This window comes from Condylura cristata, unplaced genomic scaffold (genome assembly GCF_000260355.1).
Source record: "Condylura cristata isolate star-nosed mole 26May11 unplaced genomic scaffold, ConCri1.0 scaffold00011, whole genome shotgun sequence".
Taxonomy (NCBI): Eukaryota; Metazoa; Chordata; class Mammalia; order Eulipotyphla; family Talpidae; genus Condylura; species Condylura cristata.
In genome coordinates, this window is record NW_004567112.1 from 32,206,692 (window position 1) to 32,228,213 (window position 21,522).

At 55.7% G+C, this 21,522-nt stretch overlaps 1 protein-coding gene across 4 annotated transcripts in view; it reads right to left on the reverse strand.

Moving 5' to 3' along the window:
* Positions 1–21,522, reverse strand: part of ZMIZ1 (zinc finger, MIZ-type containing 1) — a 220,496-nt gene that overhangs the window by 117,482 nt on the left and 81,492 nt on the right. For 3 of the 4 annotated variants that reach the window (XM_004680707.2, XM_012723707.1, XM_012723705.1), the window contains exon 4: positions 20,671–20,747. The gene's annotated coding sequence lies outside the window, so the exon portion shown is untranslated. Of the gene's footprint in view, positions 1–20,670; positions 20,751–21,522 lie in introns of all 4 variants that reach the window. The other variant, XM_012723706.1, reaches the window with a different exon arrangement.

The window sequence follows — 21,522 nt, forward strand, 5'->3', positions numbered from 1 at the left end:
TACCTTATTTTGGAAATAAAAATCCACGCCCAGCACTCTTTTGACCATGTCTGGCCTGGCAGCCTGGCAGGTGGCACTGGGGTCTTTCTTAAGGGAGATGGTATTGAGATGAAGCAGGACGCTCGCAATTCATCTGCTTTTTAATTAACTCGCCCTGCTGCCTTAAGTGATTCCCTGCTTACACTCATTCTTTTGAAAATTCCAAAGTGCTATTTCTGACCTGTGATTTACTATTGCCGTACGTCTCTATAAGCAGTGTTTTAGCTTAAGTGGCAGTTGCATATTAATTACAAAGTTAATTATGTGCTGTGTAATCATGCTGTAATTCATTAGTTTACTCTACACTCTGAGAGCCTCATGCTAATAGCAAGATCTGACAGAGGGTTTCAGGAATCACTAAGAAAGATCTGTTGAAAATCCAGAGTGGGGTTGAAAAGGCTTTGAGACCCCACCAAAATCTTCCTCGGAGCCCACGGCCCATTTGCTTGCCCCGAGCCCAGGTCTTTTTTCCTTGGTAGCTTCACGAGGGCAGATTGCTGGACCTGCTTGCTGTCGCAGGGGTTTTTACAGGCCCACAGCCCAGAGCACATGCTGTCTGCAAATCCTGGTGGCTGAGGATGGTGGAAAACTCAGCCAGTCTTGTTTTTTCCCCCACGGAAGTGCAGGGACAGGAACAGCATTTGTTTAAAATTACTTACGGAACAGAGAGTCACTTCTGGTGAAAAATTAACTGCTCTGAGCAGTAAAGCAAAGTGGGAACTCTGGTGGGGCGGCAGACCTTAGAGAGGATCAGGTCCCAGGCAGTGGTTAGCTGGGGAGACCCAGGCCAAATCTGGACCCCGTTCTCATTACTTCCTTTATATCTTCATATCCTTCTCCTTCTCAGCTGTATCCCAGCCAAGCATCCAGGGATCTGAAAGTGAATACTGACCACATTTTTTCTCTCCCTTCTTTTGTGTCCTTTGTTTGCTTCTTCCCAAAGTGACCGACTGGGTCCCCTGGCGTGAGCTGTGAATCTTGAATCTACTCCTCACTCTCTAAGCCTTGTCTAGTGGACTAGGGGCCTCATCTGTGAAATGCAGAGAAAGCTCCCTGCCTCCTGGGCTGGGAAGGGAATATGGGCACTCTAGACCCTCCTCAGAATTTGATGCTCAGGGGGTTGTTTTTGAGAACCATCTCTTGCCAGGTCCAGAGTAGTCAGCCACTGGAGAATCGCCCACGAACCTCCAATGGCATTTAAAAATCAACACGATTAAAGACAGGCCTGCAGTAGCCCCTCTCCCCTCTAAATCTACGGATCAAATTTCAAGCCATTGTTTCTCGAGGGCTACAAAGGCTGTGGCCTACCCGGACAGAGTGACTGGTGGCTGAGACCCTCTGCTTTCCAAATATAAACCTGCTTGTTTTATTTTTGCTGACAGCTGAACGCAGAAGGAAAAAAAAAGACATGTAAGTCCTTCCCCTTCTGGCTCCAGTCAACAAGAGGAGAGAAGGACTTGGAGCCCCAGCTGGCATGGGAGGAAGATAAATAAGAAAAAACAAAACATGTCCTTGTGCTACAGAGGAATGTTTAAAAAAGAGGTGAAAAGCACAAGGTCAGGGGCAGATTTCATTTTCTGTAATTTCAGCAGGGCCGGGGAGGAGGCATGATGCTGCCGACTAGACAATTTCAAGGGAATCAGTTTTGGAGGGAACTCATTTTGTGGGGGCTGGGGGGGTGTACAGAGGCGTCTTAACAGCCAGAGCACTGTGGTTTCCTTTCCAGGGAACACACTGGTTTCCCTGGCAACAGAGAAGTCCAGCCTCCAAAGTTCTGCGGGGGGACCAAGGCTTGGCCTGGGATGCTCCCGGCAATTACCCACGGCCAAGGCCTCATGGTGCTGCCCCCCGGCAGTGAGCTGGGTGGGAGAGGTGCAAAACTGTCCGCTCGGCAAAGAATGTGGGCAGCCGCCCCTGTCTCTCCCCACTGCTCTTGTGCAAGCAGCTACTCATCCCCAGATCACCGATTTCCTGGGTTTTATGGCTGAGCAGGTAAAAATGCCAGACACAGCTTGGCAACAAGCCGCATCTGACAGCATGTGAAGACCCTCAGGAGCAGTAAAGGCTCTGGGGTGGGCGGTCGGTAGACCAGCCTCACGGCCAGCCATTTCAGTGTGGCTGGCCCAGGGGAAGCAAATCAGGACACAGCAATCCGGATTCCTGAAGTCATCTCCCTACCCAGGCTCATTCCTGCAGCTCCAGGGAAGCCTGTGATTTTAGAGCCCATCCTCCTAGAGGAAAATACCTTCATGTCCAGCCTGGGAAGGTGCCATTCGTGCATCAGGCACCTGAGGGCACAGGGAGTGAGCACGAGTGGAGGCGAGGCAGGGTGGGGCTGGGGGGGTCACACACAGAGCGCCCCAGCGGCCGGCTAGGAGCTCCATACAGTTATCTCAGTCAGTTGCTCTCTAGTTGCCTGAGAGCAGCTGCAATTATCCCTGGCTGGAGGGAATAGAGAGGTTAAGTGACTCGTTCAAGGCCACCCAGTGAGTGGCAGAGCCATGCGTCACATCTGCCAGTCTGTGAGCCCGGTTCACAGGAGAGGGGTGACGGGCGGGCGGGAGAGGAGGGCAGTTCTGGCTAGTGTTACACTTCCCTGGTGGCTACAGGGAGACAGAGGTTCTTGGAATTCCTTTCTTCTGCTCCCTGCCCTGACCTCCCTTCACATCTAAACATTCCCCAGGAAGGCTGACCTCCGAGAAGAGCCACCTGGAGGCTCCCAACCAGGGGCCCCATCTCCTCAAGGCTGACGGGCTGTGTCCTGAGGGGCTGGCATTGCATCCTTGGGGAGTTTCATCTCCTTTAAGCCTACAGAGTCTATTTTTATAGGTGAGGGGCTCAGGGCTCAGTTGCATGTCCAAGTTCAAACAGGCAGCTGGAGATGGAAGTGGGATTCAAGCCCTGGTCTGACACCAAAATCCAGAGAAAACGACGACGACGATGATGATGATATCCAAAACTTCCCGAGGTCTTACCATGTGCCTGTACCTTTTAAACATTCTACCTGAGTTACCTTATTTTATTCTATCCCATTTTGAAGCACATGCTACAATGAGTTCCATTTCACAGATGCGGAAACCCAGTACACAACACAGTAAAGGCTCGCGACAGTAAGATCGGGGTTTGAACTTGGCCAGGCCGGCTCCTACACGCACACTTAACATATGCAGTGTGCTTCCTCCAACCCCTGGGACATCCTGCCTCCCCGTGGAGGATGCTCTAAGGCCGAGCAGCAGGTGAGGACCCAGATCGCCCCCTCCCGGGAGCTCAGCTCACTGGAGAGTGTTTTTCCACCGGGGTTGCATTTCTGTGTGTGCAGGAGTGAGTGTGTGTGTGTATGTGTGTTTGTGCGCGCGCGCACGCCTCAGGCCCATGCTACATCGGGGTGTGTGTGCAGCTGATTTATAACCCTTGGAGAAAACAGAATTGCAAATCTCACCCACAAATCTTCCCTATCGAGGTACGAGTGACAGGCAGACATGCTTTGAATCCCCAAGAACAGATAGACCTCACCCTAGCCTCGGCTCCCTCATGCTCCTTGCTCTTGAAATGGGCCCTGAAGCCCAGGCCACCCATGAGTCAGCTCCCCTGAGGTCTGCCTGGTCAACTCAGCCCTGGTGTGAGTCAGGGGCACCCAGCCCCACTAAGCAGAAACACTGGCTCCGGGGTGACCCAGCCCCACGGCAGCCCCATTCGGCCCAGATTACCCTTTCCTCCCAATGGATCCCACTATACTGCCTATAGCCCTCCTCTGGTCCCCACTGCTGAGATGGTGGGGAGCAGAGCCTAGGAGGAGACTAGTGACCATCTATGGGCAGGGCTGTGCGCCTGCTACTACACTAAGTGCTCTAGATTAATCTTGCTCAATCCTCACATCCACCCGAGTGGCAAGTCTCAAGTGGTTACGCAACTTGATTCCAGATAACACAGGCAAGTCAGATTCCAGAGCTTGTGCTGGGAACCCCTCTATTGTGCCCTCAAGCCCTGGGACTCCTCAAATCCCACTAGGGGTCCTTGGGCCCTATCTCTGGCACACAGACATTCACTCCATTTCCCCCAGAGGGGATGAGGGGAGGGGCCAAGTTTGGGTCAGACTGGAGTCCCCCCACAGCCCAAGTGTGTATGTGGGAGACGGCCCAGCCTCTGCACACCAGTGTTGCCATACACAGAGTCTGGTTCGCACTGGCCTCTCCAGGCCGAGGGCATTGCAATAGCAGGACAGAACGGGGTCGCGTGTTCTCTTAGGCAAACCTGACCCTGATGATTAAATTAAATGACCCCAAGAAAGCCCTTGACCCCCTTGAGAGCTATGCACACACTCACACACGCACCCAAAGAACTGTGCATGCACACACATGTACACACGTACACACACACAGCACACAGCCAACACATCCGCAACCCACCAACATATACGTGCAGACACCACCAAAGGCACGTGTGACTGACTTGCACCCACCCACGGAACAAATGTGTGCACACGCAAACACATGCACACACACCAACACATATGCACGCACACACATGCACACAGAGCTGGGATGACATCAGGGTACAGGAATCCCCATCCCCGCCTAGACAGCTCTCTGCAACACGCCCGCTGCCCTTCCTGTGAGGTGTCTCTCAGGTCTGGCTCCAGGGTGAGAGTGCCGGCTCCTCCCGCTCCAGCTTAGACGCCCTCAGCCCCAAACCTATAATCCCTAGCAGGGAAAATGACAGCCTTATCCAGTCGTGGCCCCTGGCCGACAGGCGGGGAGCTGGGCAGTGGCTGTAGTGGTGGCTGGGAGGCGGGCCTGGGACACACAGCCGTGGAGTCAGGGGAGGTCAACGCAGGGAACAAATGCCATGGCCACTGCGGGCGGCGTTGGGGCAGACAAACAGTGGGTGACAGATAAGAGGGAAGGGACAGGCACAAGGCCACAGGGTTAGTGTGAAGCTCGCCTCGGCAAGACAAGGCCCAGGGAGGGTCAGGAAGGGGCTGCGACCCTGGAGCTAGAGCACCAGGAGGGGACTCTGCCAGGAAGGCTGAAATGCTGGTTCAGAGCCTCAGGCAGGCTGGTCAGGCCCGGGGGTCTGCAGCGAGGCAAGTGCTGCACTTATAGCTTGGGGCGTGGGAAGGGAGGGGTGCGGGGGGGGGGGATGGAATAGAGACACAGATTTCTCCTCCTTGAGAGAGCCTGGGACTCTGCATTTTAATGAGCCCCTAGATCTGATCACAGATGCTGCTTCTACCCCCACCTTCGCCCCAGGGAGGGGCTGGGTTTCTCCTGCCTGTGCTGCGTACCTGAGCACCCTGAGCACCCATCTCCGTTTGGCAGGACGCTGAGGCCACAGCGTGGAACAGAGACCAGCCACATCTGCAGAGCTCACCTACTCACAGCTATCTCCTGGGGGCGTCAGAGTGGGTGTATCAGCAAGGCTGGATCAGTGGGTGAGTGCAACCCCACCTCCTCCCCACTGACAGCACCTCCCACCACCCCCACCCCTACGATGGCAGGGAAACTGTCCCCAGCCCTACCGTGACTGGCTCCCTATCCAGGGCTGCAAGGGCCTTCAGCCCATCTGAGTGGGGAACTGAAGGCTCAGCCTCCCACGATGGGGGCATCCTGCCCCGGGAAACGCTGCCCACTCTCTGGGGCCCTGGACAAGTCACATGTTTAGCTGAGGTTTCCTCATCTAAAACAGGTAGTGGGAGGAAGCTGACTTGACAATGTGCAGGCAGAGAGGGAAGGTAAGGCAGGCTGGACAGAATGGTGGAACAGAAAGTGGGGGTAACGGAGAGCAGCTGGAAGCTGCCAACCAGAAGGCTGGGGCTGGGCCGGGCTGAGGTTAGGATGAGGTTGACATCAGTTAGGGTAGAGGTTGGGGGTTTCTGACCATCTGAAGGGAAAGTCCCAGTGGGTACTCGCTGCTCCTAACAGGAGCTCTTGGCAGCTGCCTCAGCGTCTCCGGGTCACACAGGAGACGGGGCAGGGCTATCTGCTCCAGGGGAGCAGGCAGTGTTTGCTTGGGGTCACGCCAGAGTCAGCTGGAGCTCTCACAGCATGGGGAACCTGGGCGAGACAGGGGCAGCGTGGCTCCCTTGGAAGTCTGAGCAAGAGGTGGCAGGGCCCGAGTCTACTGGGGAGCTGCTCTCACACGCAAGCTCTGGGGTGACAGCCACAGGACAGGTCCTGGGGAGAGAAGAGCCCACGTGGGCTCTGGCCAGGGTCAGGACTGTGGGGCCAGTCCACTCACGCTTGGCATCAGAGACACCTGCCTGGGGCCACCTCAGTAGGGGATTCTGTGGCATCCCCATAGCCACCCTCACACCCATTGACCTGCCAGATATTTGAGACCCAAACTCCGTTAAGAGGGTTATACTTGAGGACAGGGACCTCGGATAGCCCTGTGACACGGGAATGCCTGGATACACACAGCCTGGCACCACGAGCATTTCCTCAGTTTAGGGCTGGTCTCTGGTGGGGAGCACCCTCTATCTCCTCACATTCCCTCACTCTTGACCTTCAGGATGGTGTGAGACACAGGCCCACCTTCCTCTCAGCATCCCCAGAAAGGGGACAGATGGACAGGTGATAGGACAGATGGACAGGTGAGGGGTCAGTCAGTGGAGGATGTGACTGCATGCTTCTCTCTGCCCAAAGATGGAAGGATGGCGAGCTGGAGCCAGGGGGCCTGACGTGCAGGATGGTACAAATGGCCATTGCTCTTGTGGCCTGCCCACCAGGTGTGCCTGCTCACCCGCCGTCTGGTCCCCCCTTGCCAAGGCCTCGCCAGCCCCTTCCCTGCCCCCTTGTGGGCCTGAGATGGCTGTCGCCATGGCAACCTTGCTCATTCAGTCCGGGATAATGAAGCCAATGTGTTTTTCATTTCCATGAGCTGGAGTATGTGTGTGTGTGTGTGTGGAGGGGGGGGCTCTCCCTTCTTTGCCCCTCCTTGGGGGAAGAGGCAGGCTGGAGAGGGAGAGTGTGGGGCCTACCCAGGGAAGCACAGACAGGAAGGGGGTGAGACCGGGAGTCACAAGTTCTTTGCTCACCACAGCAGCCAGTGGCTGGGCAACTCCAGTTGGAATGGCACACCTCTCTGCCAACATCCAAACCAGAAGAGGTGGCTGGGAGCCAGAGCAAGAGGAACTCTGTTTCTAACTGTGTGACCTTGGGCTGGCGGCTTCACCTCTCTGGGCTCACTTCAGGGAAACCAAGTGCACCAAGCACTTATTGGATCCCTTCTAAGTGTCTGGTCTTCTGGCATCCTTGGGGAGCCAGAGAAGACAGAGAGAGCCCCATCCTCCAGGACCCACACGCCAGCAGGAGGACGTTGTATCAGGCACATTTCTCAAGTGCAGGAATGAGGCCTGCAACTGTGGCTGCACTTTACCTGAAGTCATACATGTGCACACACAGTAGGTGTTTTAGATGTGCCGTCTCCTTTCTTTTCTTTATCCTGGGTCCCTGGTCTGCAGCACAGTGATAGCAGACGTTTCAGAAATTCTCACGTGTGAGTGAGTAGCCAAGCTGCCCCAACACCTCTCCTTCCTCCCTGTGTCTGGATAGAGACCTGTCCACTCAGAGGGAGGGACGGTGGTGGAGTAATGGCCCCTGGCCAGCCCACACCCTCAGCAGCAGGGCTCACCTGTGGCCCAGATCGGGGAGAGCAGGCTGTCTGGGAAATCCATGGTCCATAGTCGCCGCCATCACGCCCCCTCCCCCTGCTCCTCTCCAAGGGCAGGAAGCCAAAAGCACTCACGCAGAAAACCCTGGCCTGTCTCCCCCCCAATAATTCAATCACCTTGGAGGCCAGCAGCCCTCTCCCCTGGCTGGACTGACAGATTAGAGGGGGAGGGAAGAGAAACATGCAGGGGACAGGGAGGGGGAGACCAGGAAGCCGACATGGAAAAATCAGAGCCAGGCTTGAAAAATGAAGAAATAAACCTGCCAGGAGGGAGACAGCCTCAATCCGTCCCCCATAAAGCTGTCTTAAGGCCACCAAGGCCGGGGGCTGGGTGGTGGGGGCGGGGAGGGCCTGGAGACAGTGATTCCTGGGCCCCAGCTATTCCCACCCAGCTGGGCTCCAGCCCCACCTGATGAGGGGCCATCAGGGAGCTGGGTGGGCTGTGGGTTGAAAGGGGCAGGAGTGTGTAGGCACAACCGTAGCAGAGCAGGGCAGGGGAGTGGAGCTGATCATTCACGTAGACCCAGACATCTGCACACAGTAGGCCTGGCTGCAGCCCAGCTGCCTGTGCGAAGACCTCGCTGTGTGAAAGGAAGCCCCTGGACAGGGTCTCTGTGGCAGGCTGACCAGCTACAGGACTCCAGAGGAGGCCACTTTCCAGACAGGGAAACAGGTCAGACAGACGCAAAGTCGGCAGCAAACAGAGCTGCTCAGGTTCTTGAACCCAGGACCCAGGCCAGGATGCCTTCACCGGAATCTCTGCTGCAGCGTCAGGAGCCCCTCCCCCCCACTGTGTCCCTGACAGGACACATCACACCCAGCCCAGGCCGGGGGGTCAAGCAGGCCAGTGACGGGGGAAATGGCCCTGGCCTTCCTCCAGGCCATTAAGAATCACGTTTTCTAGTAACAGCTAATGACCCTGAAACCTGCTCATGACGTCAGTCCACAAGAGAAGGAAGAAAATTATAAAGTGACTAGAAAGAACTACACCAGCATGTTGACTGGGGTGGCCTCTGAGTGGCATGGGCAGTTTTAATTTTTCTTCCTTTAACTTCCCGATGATTTCCAGAATTTCTATAATGAACGTGCCATACTTTTACAATAAGGGGAAAGAGACACAAAGTTTAAAATAAATAAATCATTTCTGCTAAATGCTACTTGTGCAATCTTTAAATCTCTCCATTTATAGGACAAAGCCGGGTCAGGTAGCAGCTCTGCTTCGGCATGCCTGTCCGCACTTAAGAGCCTCCCTTCATGCCTGTGGGTCCTGTGAGGTCACTCCAGATGGGAAGGGGGCTGGGTTGTCCTCACTTTGCTCTGTGATGCTGGGTGAGTCCTGTGTGTCTCTGTGTACTGGTGTTTTCTCCTGGCCCTTCTCATCTCCCCCGGTGGGTGCTAAAGACTCTTGGGAGTACTTGACTAAACTTGGATGACATCATGAATTGGGGACCCAGGGTTTCTCCTATCAGAGGGTGCTGTCTGGGGCAGAGGGGGCAACTGAGGTACCTCTAAAGACTGGGCAGGTTGGCATAGGGTGGAGAAGCTGAACCATGCAGTGCCAGAAGGCGAGGGGCCAGCTTTCACCCCCTGTTTACAGTGGAAACACAGACTTGAAAGGTTTCACTTTTCCACTGTTTTTGTGGTAGTGCTGTGGGGAGCAGGGCTTCCTGAGAGCCAGGCCAGCTTTCCAAGGCCACACCGAGTCCAGCCCTGCCCTGGCCTCCGACAGGAAACATCATGTTTTCAATTTACGGGTCCCTGCCAGGCACAGGGAGCAGGCCTGAGCTCTACCAGCCTGACTGTGCAGGCAAACCCTGCCAAGTTGGGGACCCATGGCCAACCCCGTGGGGCACCAGGGCCCGGAAAGTGCTTGCGGCATCCCTGGGGGTTCTGGACCCCCAATAGCTCTGGCCTGGGTGCCTGGCACAGCAGTTGGTACAGCTTTCTTAGTAGCTGATGTGCCCAACGACTCCTCTCCACACCCCAGACCCTAGTCACCGAGGTGCCAGATCAGTGAGTCCTACTCCCTTGCTGAACAGACAGGGAAAACTGAGGTCCAGAGAGAAGAGGCTTTCCAAAGCTGCCAGATTCTTTGTGAAAAAAGAACCTCTACTCAGACAGGACAATTTACAGGGGATCTCCTGACCAACAGGCACTGACCTGTCCCCTACCCCCACCCCTTGCGGTACTGACCGCTGACCTCCACTGCACACTTAGGGCCAGGCACTGTGATGACATTTAAGAATAAGTCTGTAATCTGTCTTTCACATTTTACAGGTGAGAAAAGTAATCAAGAGATTTCTAGGATCTAGAAACCTCTCTAGGGTCAGGTGGCCAGGAGTCACAGACTACACCCCACTTTGTCATCTGCCTCATGCTTCTGCTTCTCTCAGTGCTGCTCCTTGCTGTCTAGAGCTGCTCTTGTCCAGAGGGTGGGAGAGCCTCACTACCCCACAGGCCCACAGGTCCTGCCAGCCCCTCCCATCTCCAGGCGCTTCTGGCAAACTCCCAGAAGACTGCAGCAGGGCAGAAGTCCGTGCGGGCAGGGAACACACAGCCTCCCCGCTGTCCAAAGAGGGAGTGGGGACAGCTGGTGGGGAAGGCCTCGGGGCTCCATGACTGTTCCGTCTCGCCCCCGCTACAACGTCAGCTCCATGAGGCAGCAGCCTGGCCTCCTGCTCCCTGAGCTGCCCCAAACACGTGGCAGAATTCTGGCTAACTGGTGCTACGTACTGCTGACTGCTGGAGGGGTGGCGGGGTGGTTTGCACAAGCCGGGAGGTGCTTCCCGTTAACCAGGCATTGATTTCTGTGGGAAGAGGAGACATATCCCTGCCCTGAGGGTCCCCGGGCTGGGGCAGAGGCCCCATCCCAGGGCTCCATCCGCTTCCGGCCCTGACTCCATCTGCACTGCCCTCCCTGTGCCCCGCTTCTCACTTTCTGGGGCTTGCTGAGCTCCAGCACTAGACAAAGGGCACATTTTCAGGGATCATAATCCTCTGCTTGTTTGTGTTTTTCATAAACTGTCCCCTCCCTACTGCTGCCTGTCCAGGGCATTCCTGTTCTCAAACGGGAGACGCTTTCCATACCAGGGGGTGGCCAGTCCATGAGCTGCAGACATGGACACAGTGCCTGCTTGGCAGGAAGAATGCCAGGTGCTGCCAAGCAGGAAGGTGTTCTGGGCTCCAGCTCCAGGCTGCCCTCCTGCTGGCCGGCCTGCGGGAACCAAGCTGTGCCCTGAGGAGCAGGGTGGAGTTGGGCCCAGTTCACAAAGGGACAGTGTGTGTGTGTGTGTGTGTGTGTTCTCCTCTGGCAATGGTCAGATTGCGTGCTCAAGTCTGACGAAGCCAGGTTCAAACTCAGACCCCACCTCCCAGGGGTTTGTACTTTACTTCTGTAGGTTCTACAACTTACTTCTTTGCAAAATAAGGTCTAAGAAGATTAAATGAGATGCTGTATACGCAGTACATGAGGTGTGCTAATTAACACAACTACCATCAGAGTTCTCCAATACGTACACACTCTCGTATACACACGCACACACACTCCAGTATAGCATAGTGACTAACAGAAAGGAGGGGGTCTGAAGTCCTGGGTCGAGGACCCTGGGCAAGCCACTGGCCCTCCCTCTTTGCTGATCTAGGTCTAGTCTTAAAATTCTTCCTGTTATTCTTCAGGGTGACCCTTCCCCCCAATTCCTGAAAGAGCAGCAGTTTGTCCTCCAGGTCTGAGGGATTTACCAGCAGTGGGATACACAGAGTGCCCTCTGACCCTTGGCATCCTCTCGGTACTCACAGCCACCACACTCTGGCCCCCTCCCCGCACAGCCCAGCAGGCCACATGGAGGTCTTCCCGGTATATCTGGAAAAGCCACGTTGAACTGAGAGGACATCTTCAAGTCCTGTTGAATCTCCCACCTCACTCGCGGCTTCCTCCCCTGGCTGGCCCCATAGTTAGTGTCATTTAAACACCTGCGTTATCAAAGTTCCAGGCACCAAAGCCTGCAGATAACTTAGTTCTGCTAAAAGAGACCCATTTAGGGGAAGTCTGCTCTCTACCCATGGGGTGTTCGTCTCCCCACAGGCTGGGTAGGCACCCGAAGGATGGGTGTAAAGATCGATAATGTAAGATTCTTCAGAGAGTTTGTGTCCTTTCTCTCAAAAAAGATGCCGGGGCGGGGGTGCTCAAGTTCCTTCTACTGGTTGTGAGGGCTGGGTGAGTCGCACCCTGGGGAGAGGAAGAGCAGCCAGGAGTTGAGGGTCAGATGACAGCAGTTCCCATTCAACCACAGGCTGTGGCGTTTCCTCTCTTACTCCAGGACCCAGCTGAAATCTTTGTGAGTCAGTCTATTCCAATCAGCTTCCTCCAGGAAGCCTTCCATAGCCCCTACTCAATGATGACTCTGATCTCGGCACCTTGCTGGCCCCAGGGCACAAATCTCTTTCCTGGATGGGCTCCTTGGCCTAGACTGTGCCAACCTGCATAGTGGCATAGGGGTTTTTGGATCCTTTTGTTTTGCCAAGGGTTGAGCACAGACCCATACAAGCAGTAGGTACTTACTAACCGCTGCGGCCTTGCTGGCTGCAGATGGAGAATGCAGGAAGGAGGGGTTGACTTAAGCAAAGGTCTGGAGGTGGGTCTTGTACCAGGCATGAGTGAGTAGCATGAATGGAGGATTGGCCCAGCGAGGAGACAGCGCCTACCCGGTCTACACCCAAGGCTGGCTGTGGAAGCAGGATGCCGATGGTCAGAGAAGCTCAGGTCCTTCCACTGAGTGACAGCGCAGACCAGACCCTGAGTCTCAGGAGCTGACATCATCCCACGGTGGGGGTGGGGGTGAAGCCCTAGTGGTGAATCATTCCTCTTTTGTCACCTGCCAGGGCCCAGCTGCTTCAGATGAGGTCTCTTTAGGACAGGGTTGGCTTTTCCACCTCGGTTTATTAATTCCCTTGTGTACTGGCAAGTGGAAAAGGGGAGGGAGCCAGGGAGTGAGAGCTTTTCACTTCTGGAGCATGCTGCCCTCTGCATGGATATTCCTGGAAACCTTCCACCCTGGCTGGGGCAGGAAGACCCGGGAGCTGTGTGGGGGCTGCTGATTTAGGCTGACAGTGTGGACCAAAGACAGCAGCAGATAGCACTTTGGTTCCTATCCTGAGATGGCCCCATTTCTTCCCAGGGGCAGCAGAGCTGGGGCGGATGGTTGTGGGAGAGAGGCTTAGGTCTGGCAGGGCTGCCCACCCCTGGTGGACTACCCAACTGTGTGGGGGGGGTGGCATGCCCCAAGATCAGACTGTAAGTATCTGGGTTCCAGGCCTGCTCCCCATTGTCTTCCACTCTCTTCCTAGGTGCAATGGCAAGGGAAGGCTACCTGGGGCCTCAGTTTCCTCATTAAAAAAAGGAAGGGCTTCACCGGGCCATCCTCCAGCTTTAACACTCCATGTGCGTTAACTATTAAGGCCCAGGGGCCCCTCAGATTTGCTGGATGACCTCACCCCATCCTCATGTCAGCTGGCCCAGTGAGTGCTTCCAGCTTCACTTGCAGAAGAGAGCACAGATCTGCGTAAATCCAGCAGTGCCCGATGATCTAGGGCCTTCTGGAAGGCTCAGGGGAACCACCTCTAAATGGTGTGTCATGTCCAGGGAACAGCTTTCATGTCCCTGTATCTCTGGGGCTGGCAGAAGCAGCTGACCCCAAAGCTCTGTGGCCAAAGGGAACCGGGCTGAAACCCACAGACCCACCTCAGGGAGACTGGCGGAAGGAACACAGGGAATGTCCTGATTATCACGGGCTTTTAGGAGCAGAAACAACCCTGAAAGATGGTCTGACCTGGCTTTTTCATGAGAAAACAGAGCGATAGAGAGGGAAGGAAACTGTCCATGTTTACTTGGTGAGGCTGTACCACTGTCAGGGCCTACCTCTAGGCTACCCCCACCCAGAGGCTCCAGTGTGTCCCGTACTGGCTGATCACAGACATGATACAGAGCTCTGGTTGATAATTCAGAGTCCCAGGCCCAACTCCAGACCCACAGGAAAGACTCCAAGAGAGGGACTTGAGAACCTGCATTTAAAAGGTGGCACAAGTGGCCTGTGGCACTTGGGGTTAGAGTGCCAACTTCAGGGATCATCCTGAAAGTATCCACTCGAAATCTCCAAAAAGGATTTGGGAGACTAATCTCCCTGGGACAGTAAGTATCTGGGTACGGAAGTTGACTGAAACCAGCCCCAAGAAAGGGCACCAGTGTGTAGGTAGAAGTGCCTACGTAAACAGAGAAGACCAGTGCTGCTCAGCTGCTGTGGCATTCCAACCCCACGACACTCCTACAGGCAGGGGGCTTCTCCCCACTTCACAGATGAGTAACCCAGGTATTTGCCATGAAGTGACTCGTCAGATTCGCCTCGTTGATTAGGGGGAGGACTTGGTGGGATTCGAACCCCAAACCACCTGTCTCTAAAATTCATGCTTCAACCACATCATACGGCATCCTTTACCACGCTGAAATTTACAGAAATGACCCCTTGGGGGGTGAGCTTTCCAGGGCTGGGGGAGGGTGTGGGAGTACCTAGAGGAAGCCCTGGCAACACAAGGTCACTCTGACCCACCATCTTGGAGCTTTGGCTGCGCCAGGCTGTGCATATGGAGAAATGTGTTCCAGATTATTAACAGGCTCTAGTTCATCGAAGTACTCCAGGTTCACACCTTGCCACCCTGGGGCCACTGGGTATACAGTCTGGACTGAGAGGGTGTTTGTTGGGGCCCAAGATGGCAGGGGCACAGGAGCTGGCTCTCTAGGTGGTGACAAGCCTGGGGGTGGGGGGTCTGTTGGGGGGGGGGAGCTGAAAGAGCCCCCCAGAGGCACCTAGTGAGGCTGTCACATGTTAGCTCTCTGGAGCTAACCGGAGTGTGGGCCAGACGGACGGGGCTCCTCGGGAGCATTCCATGGAGGTTATGAGGCAGAGATGCTCCCACAGGCCCCGAAAGAGGCCCCCAAAGATGTCTCAGGGAAGCAGTGAAGGGTCCCAAACAGCTGTGAGGCAAGATGTGCTGCTTCCCAAACCGGAACTGAAGAAGGGTGAGGAGCACTTAACAGGAAAGACAGATGGGAGGGAAGCGCATCCACAGATCCCTCCTCTCCAGGAGCCAGAGTACAGGTGTAGGGCTGGCCCTCCTCAGTCCACTCTTGGGGGTCATGTGGCCCCATAACATGGAGGCTCTAGAAGGTTCTCGGGGGCAGTCTGTCTAGCAGTCTAGGTGGACTGACACTGGAGGGACCCAGTGAGGTCAGTGATACCTCCACAGGTCCAAACTGGCCACAGCGCAGAGCTGAGACACTTGACCAGAGGGCCTGATGGCCAGGGAGCCGGGCTGAGAAGGCACAGTGTGCCATGAGGACACAAGACAACCCACAGCCTGTGCACCATCAGAATCCTCAAGCACCCACTCTGCACATAAAAAACGGGCACCCTGGACAAAACCCCACTGCCATCTCTGGAGGAAGCTAAGGGCACACAGGCTGGGCACCTGCCGGCTTTCTGCTGCTCTGGCACTGGTGTGCCAGAGTGTGCCGACTCACTGGATGTCGCCAGAGCCTGTCCTGTGCCTGCAAGGGGCTTACAGCACAGTGGGAGACAGCAGACGGCGGACTTGGAGGAGAGATGAGGGAAGGCGTGGTGGGTGCATGAGACTGCAGAAAGCATGCTTGTCCCACTGGGCTGGGAGAGGCTCTTCAAGCTCAGTGCACTGAGCCTGGCAACCCCTGGCCAGCCCCGCGGAGGGGCTCTGCCTTGGGCAGTGGCCCCAGTCCTGTCTGGGGTACAGGGCAAGCCTAGTGCCTGCACCGTGACTTCCCATCACACTGCCCACGTAGAAACCAAAGAGTGCCCAGCTGTCGACAGCACGCAGCAAAGCACACAGAGAGACTGAGGGAGACAAAGGACAGAGGACTCCGGAGGGCTGCCCTAGGTGAGAAGGCTCCCTTCTCCCCTTACTCCTGGAGCTCTGCCCCAGCATCCCCATCTTGGGGGCTCATGGAACAGTCTTTGGGAACCTCCACAATCCAGAGAGCGCATCCTGGATATGGGAGGGGGTGGAGGACAGGAGCACCCTTCCTTCCAGGGGGCTGGTGGGCCCCGTGTTCTAGGTTGTATGCCCGCTGCCAGGAGGCTGGGAACGATGTGGGGTGGCAGACCCCACATGGCACAGCCTGTGATCAACCCCCCTAACCTCCCCAGCTGTTTAGGGATTAGGCAGGAAAGCCCTGGGGCACTGGAACCCACTGAAGGAGGGATGGAGTCCTTCACCTGCTTCCCTCTGATGGGGGTTCAGCCACCGAGGTACTGGTCAGACTTGCAGGCTTCCACCCTCCTTTATGACCAGCGAGGAGGCTCCCAGCTCCCTAACTTGAACGGCTGGAAGGCGGCTGTCAGGCAGCTGTCTTGCCTACAGTGTTCACGTTCAGCTGTAAGATTTCCTTCCCCAGACTCAGTTTCCTCACCTGCCCATGAGGAAACTGGGCCCCGAGGCTGTGGTGTCCTACTCAGCAGCCAGAAGTCAAGCAAGGCCACAGGACACAGGCAGTGCAGCACACCAGGCTCCAAGCACTTGGCGGGAAAATAGTATCAGGGAGGAAAAGGTCGGGGCCCTTGAGGGGGGAGGCCACGGACCTTGGGAGAAGGAGGCCAAGTTCAACCTTGGGGAGACAGTGTAGCTTGAAGAAAGCTCTAGAAGGTTCAAGCCTTATGGCAACAACATAGGGGTTGGGAGGCAAGAGGAAGCGCAGGAACAAAGCTGCCTGGGGGAGTAGATGATAAGAGGGGGGTTGGGCTGCCTGGGGGGCTCAGCCCAGGCAGAGGCAGTGCATATGGCTGCAGAAGGAGGCTGGGGCCAGATGCCGGTGCCTTTGAATGCCAGGCTGGGTTGGCTGGGCACACAGCAGGCCAGCTGACGGGAGAGGGGCCTGAGGAAGCCTCTACAAGGGCGCCCAGGGGAGGGGAGGGGACCCACCAGCCCAGCTCACAGACCACTGAGACCCTCCAGGCCCTCAGTTCTCTGGAGTTCACCCTCTAGCTCCTTCTCCCTTCGGGAGAGGACAGTTTCTTCATTCATAAGCTCATACTCCTGTCTGGCGACATGCCTCTGGACACCTCACTTCTAACTATGGCAGAAATTTCACTAGTGCTGGAGGGAAAGGCCAGATCTCCAGGGCACACAAGCCTCCTCCCGCTCCCCAGGTCTAGTCAATGGCCAGCACCCAGGATGGTCCAGAGCATCCAGAGAGGCTGTTCTCTGAGCCTGGAGATGGGCCTCCATCTTGAGTGGTTGGCACGGCGGATCCACGAGGACAGGAGATGACTGCTCCCCAGCCCTTGGCCACACACAGTGAGCAGTCCAAGTGGCTGTGAGCGTGAGGCGCGCCTTGGACACCTCCAAAGAGCAGGGCGGGAGGGAGCTGTATGCTGGCCAGAGCTGGATAAACAAGGCGATTGGGGTGGCAGGTTGGAAACCTGGGAGGTCTCAGTGGTGCCGAGTCCTGGCCATGATGGAGGTGATGACACAGAACAGACAGTGCTGCTGGGACACCTGGCAAGGAGGGCCTCCAAGGGAAAGAAGCACAGGAGTGAGACAGTCCTGGGGCTCAGGAAGAAATTCCAGAAGGGGGTTATAGCAGGAGCCACAGACATGACAGCGCAGGGAGAGGGCTGCTGGTGGGAAGAGGCAGGAGAAGGGTCCAGGTAGAGAGAGAACCCAACAGGGAGACAGAGACAGTCACCTGGAGGGACACACAGACACACAGACACACACACACACACACACACACACACACGAGCTGAAACTTGGAGGCTAAGGGAGAAGTAAAGAAGCAGGTGGCTGTGAGGACTTCCCAAGCCCCAAACAGACCTGGCTCCCCAGCTGGGGCCACCCAGACACTTTAGGCACCGAGACTCCCTGACACCCCAGGGTTGTGATTCTGGAGCAGGAGGCACAGGCCTCTAAGAGCCACCTCTTTCCACGATTTCCATGATGGGATGGGAGGTCACTGCCCTCAGTCTGGACATCTCCAGGAGCCCATCTCATGCCCCCACACTGACCCTCAGTCAGCTGCACCAAGGTAAGCAAGTTGGCAGGCCCTCTAGTCAGTCTGAATGTGAGGCCAGAGCCAAGGCTCGTGTGCGGAGATGACCTGCGATGCCAGGGTCTTCACAGCCAGCTGCACACAGGGTGGGGGCCTCACACACAGTGGACACTCGCTGCCCGTCACACACGTGCATGGCATTCATACACTTCACACCTTATATGCCAGCCTACACAATCACACACATCCTCATGCCTGTTCATGGCTGTGTACCGACACCCCCCACGCCCGCACACCTGCCTTCCCTCCAGGGCAGGCAGACACCACAGCATCATGGTCATGCAGTGTTCCCTTTCCTTGGTGATCTCCACCCCTTCACCAGGGGCCTCTAGGAAAAAGTTCTATCGGGGGAGAGGCTCCACTCTGGAGAGCCTCATGCTCTCTCCCAGACTCAAGAATGCTCTGGGCCCACCCACCAGCCACTGAGTGCCTTATGCAGCCCAACTCCAGCAATGAGGGGCTCACTACTCTTCCCCCAGAGTAGCTTTGAAAAAACATCTCCAGACAGCTCAGACTCCTAGACACTTGAACTTGAGTCTGCCAAGGAGATACTGTGGTAGCCACCGAGAGGCCGAAGCTCTGTTGGCCAGAGCCCACTGGCAAGAATGTCTTTTTTCCGTAGTTTGGAAAGTGACAGAGCTGCCCCTTCACCTGGCTGTCTCCTCTGAATTATAACAGAATTAGAGAAACAAAGTCCTTTAGCCCAGCACTCCCTCTGTGATTAATGGGAGCTAACAAGGATTCAAGATAATCACTCACTCACTCACTCACTTAATAAAGTGGGGATCGGGCTGCCACCATGTGTCAAGCATGAGGATACGGGAGTGAGCAAGGATGACAATTTAATATTCTTTCCTAGTCTGACAACTGCCTTTCACCCATTTCACAGGTGGCAAAGCTGAGTCCAGGCACAAGCAGACCTGCTCAGAACTCTCCCCGGGTGCTGATGGTTCAGGGCAGAGCAGCACCCAAGCCGCCACAGGCGCTATTTGCCAGCCCCGTGAGAAAGGGAGAAGGCCGCATACCCACCGGCCCCGGCCCCGGCCGTTTCTAGGACACGGAGGTATTGATTACCACCCTCGCCATGAGTGGTTTTCTTTTCTTTTTCCGTCAAGGCTTTCTGTTCTGTTCTTTTTTTTTTAAGAATAAACTCCAGGCCGCTCCTATGATTAATTACCAGCTGCCTAATGCTCCGCCACTGGCAATTTCTGGAAAGGGAATGAATTACCTTGAAAAACATCCGAAGAGAGAACCCACCGTGAAGGAGAATTTCAAAGGTTACCTCACAATTAGCACTGGGTTCCCCTAGTCTTATCAAGTAGCCGACAGGCCCTCCGGTGAGAGGCAGACCGCCAGCCTTGGGGGACACCTCTGGTTCCCCAGAGCAGCTGGGTCAAGGCTGCAGGCGGCACTGAAGGTGGTTTCCCGAGCACTTCCAAGTGCTGCTGAATTCCAAGAGACCTCGGTTCAAATCCCTACTCCACCACGTATAGCACTATGCGCTTCTTAACCACTCTGAGCCACTGGAGAGCAAGGCATTAAACACACCTCCTCAAGGGAGAAAGCGGGGAGAAATATGTATTTAAGGAGGGTATTGCCTAGCATACAGTACACTCTCGCTAAGCTGTTACCATTTAAGATCATTCCAGCCTGCTAAAGCATCCTCCTAATAGCCCTCTGCAGTGTTGGTATAATTACCTTCATTTTCAATGAGAACACACTGACTCCCACCAAAAATAAAAGGACTAACCCAAGGTCATGAGTCTGAGCAGGGAGCTGGGATTTCCTGCAGCAGGAAGAAAGCTTCCTGCTCCAGAGCCAAAAGAAACGTGTGAATCTCCAAGGCTCGCCTGGCCCTGCATCTGGGCCTGAGGGGCACACAGGCCTGCGGGGAGAAGCTGGGGGCAGGGGGGGGATGGCTGGGCAAGGCTTCACATCAAGGTGGAGACCCTGGCTCTCCTGCTAGGCCCCAGGTCCTTGGCACGAAGGACTCTGGTACTCTCATCTCTGGATAGGGAGCCCCAGAGGAAAGGGGTGATGCCGGTCGCCCTCTGGCATTGGGTCGAGTGAGATCAATGCTGCAATACCATGCTGATGGGCCATGCTGCTGTTCAGGTCAGAGGCCTGCCTGGGAAGCTCTGTCTGGGTTCCTGCTGACTCCAGTTGCTTCCTCTCAGGGTTCCCTGAGGGGTCTTAGCTCCCCCACTGGCCAGGACACCAGTCTATCCATCTTGACCTTCACAGGCCCTTTGGGAGGGAGAGGAACTGAGGTGTGCAAGGAGAAGGTAGTTCCCAGGATCCTTGAGGAAAACACTGACATGACCTGTGTGCCATCCCTCTTTTATAGACAGTAAAGAGGCAAAGAGAAACCACACAAAGTAAGGGTGGACACGTGCCAGAACAAGGATTTAAACACAGGCATTGATCCCAGAGTCCAGAGACTTGTGGGTGCTCATGTGTATACCACAGCATGCTCAGTGGGCTGGGAGCACCCAACGCAGTGAGCAGGCCTCTCTGTCACCCAGTCCTCTTCGTGTGGGCTGCCATGTCGTTTCACACATGAGCCCCACATCCCACTGGGTTCAGAGTGGTATGGAGGGGGCACCTGTGGGGACCACAAGCTTGACCCTCTCCTGGGGTGCACCCTAGCACTCTCGAGAAAGGCCAGGTCTAAGAGGTCTCTGGGGAAGAGATGAGGGGCAACAAGGTCTCAGCAGGGGTAGCTCCACTCAGAACCACGCAGGAGGCTTGAGGCCTCTCAAAGGCACAAAGGAGCCAGGCCATGCCTGCCTCTTCCCCACTGCCTCCCACCAGCCCTGCTCACCACCTACCTTAGTGACCCTCGAATCACCAGCGTCCCACGTGACTGTCAGCAGATCTAGGCCCTCTGCCTCACTCCAGCTCCATCCTGCTGACATAAAAAGGGGTGATCAGTGGGTCCGCTGAATCCACTGTGCTGCCACAGCCCACACTCCCACATGCTGGGAAGTTTGCAGCCAGCAAAACTGAAACATCCCCTTCGGACAGATGGGGTATCTGCAGGACTGAGAGGAAAAGGTGTATAATGATGGGGTGCCCAGATGCCAACTGGCCCCTGTCACCCCACATCTGTCAGTTCCCAGCGAGGAGATCATTGATATGCTTCTGGTTTGTCTGGATTTTTCATCTGGTAAGTGGGACCACAACCTCTCTCTCCTGGGGGTTCTAGAAGGATCTAAGGACACAGGATGGCAGCACTTAGCGTTTCCTCATTTAAGAACTATTTAATGAACATCACAAGATGGTGGTCGCTGCTCTCATGAGGACTCAGGCAATGAGCAAAGAATCAAACAATACACAGTTAAAAGTGGTGTCTGCCAGAAAGAATGAGTACCCGGTTACCTACCACAAACTCAGGGATGCCTCTGGGGAGGTGAAGCTGAGAGAAGCTTTCCTGTCTACCTACCAGGTCAGCTGAGGCACGAGTTACCTTGCAGGGGCAGGCCCTGGGCGCTGCAGAGCACTGGGCCCCCAAAACCCCCAGAGCCAGCGTAGTGCCCAGCTCCAGCACGGGACAGAGGATGTGTGCGCAGACTGACCCTTTGACCCCCACACTCTGCTAGCCATGAACACAAAGGCCCTCTCCCATTTTACAGAGGAGGAAACTGAGGACTGGAGAGGCAAGGACTGCTCCCACCCCATGG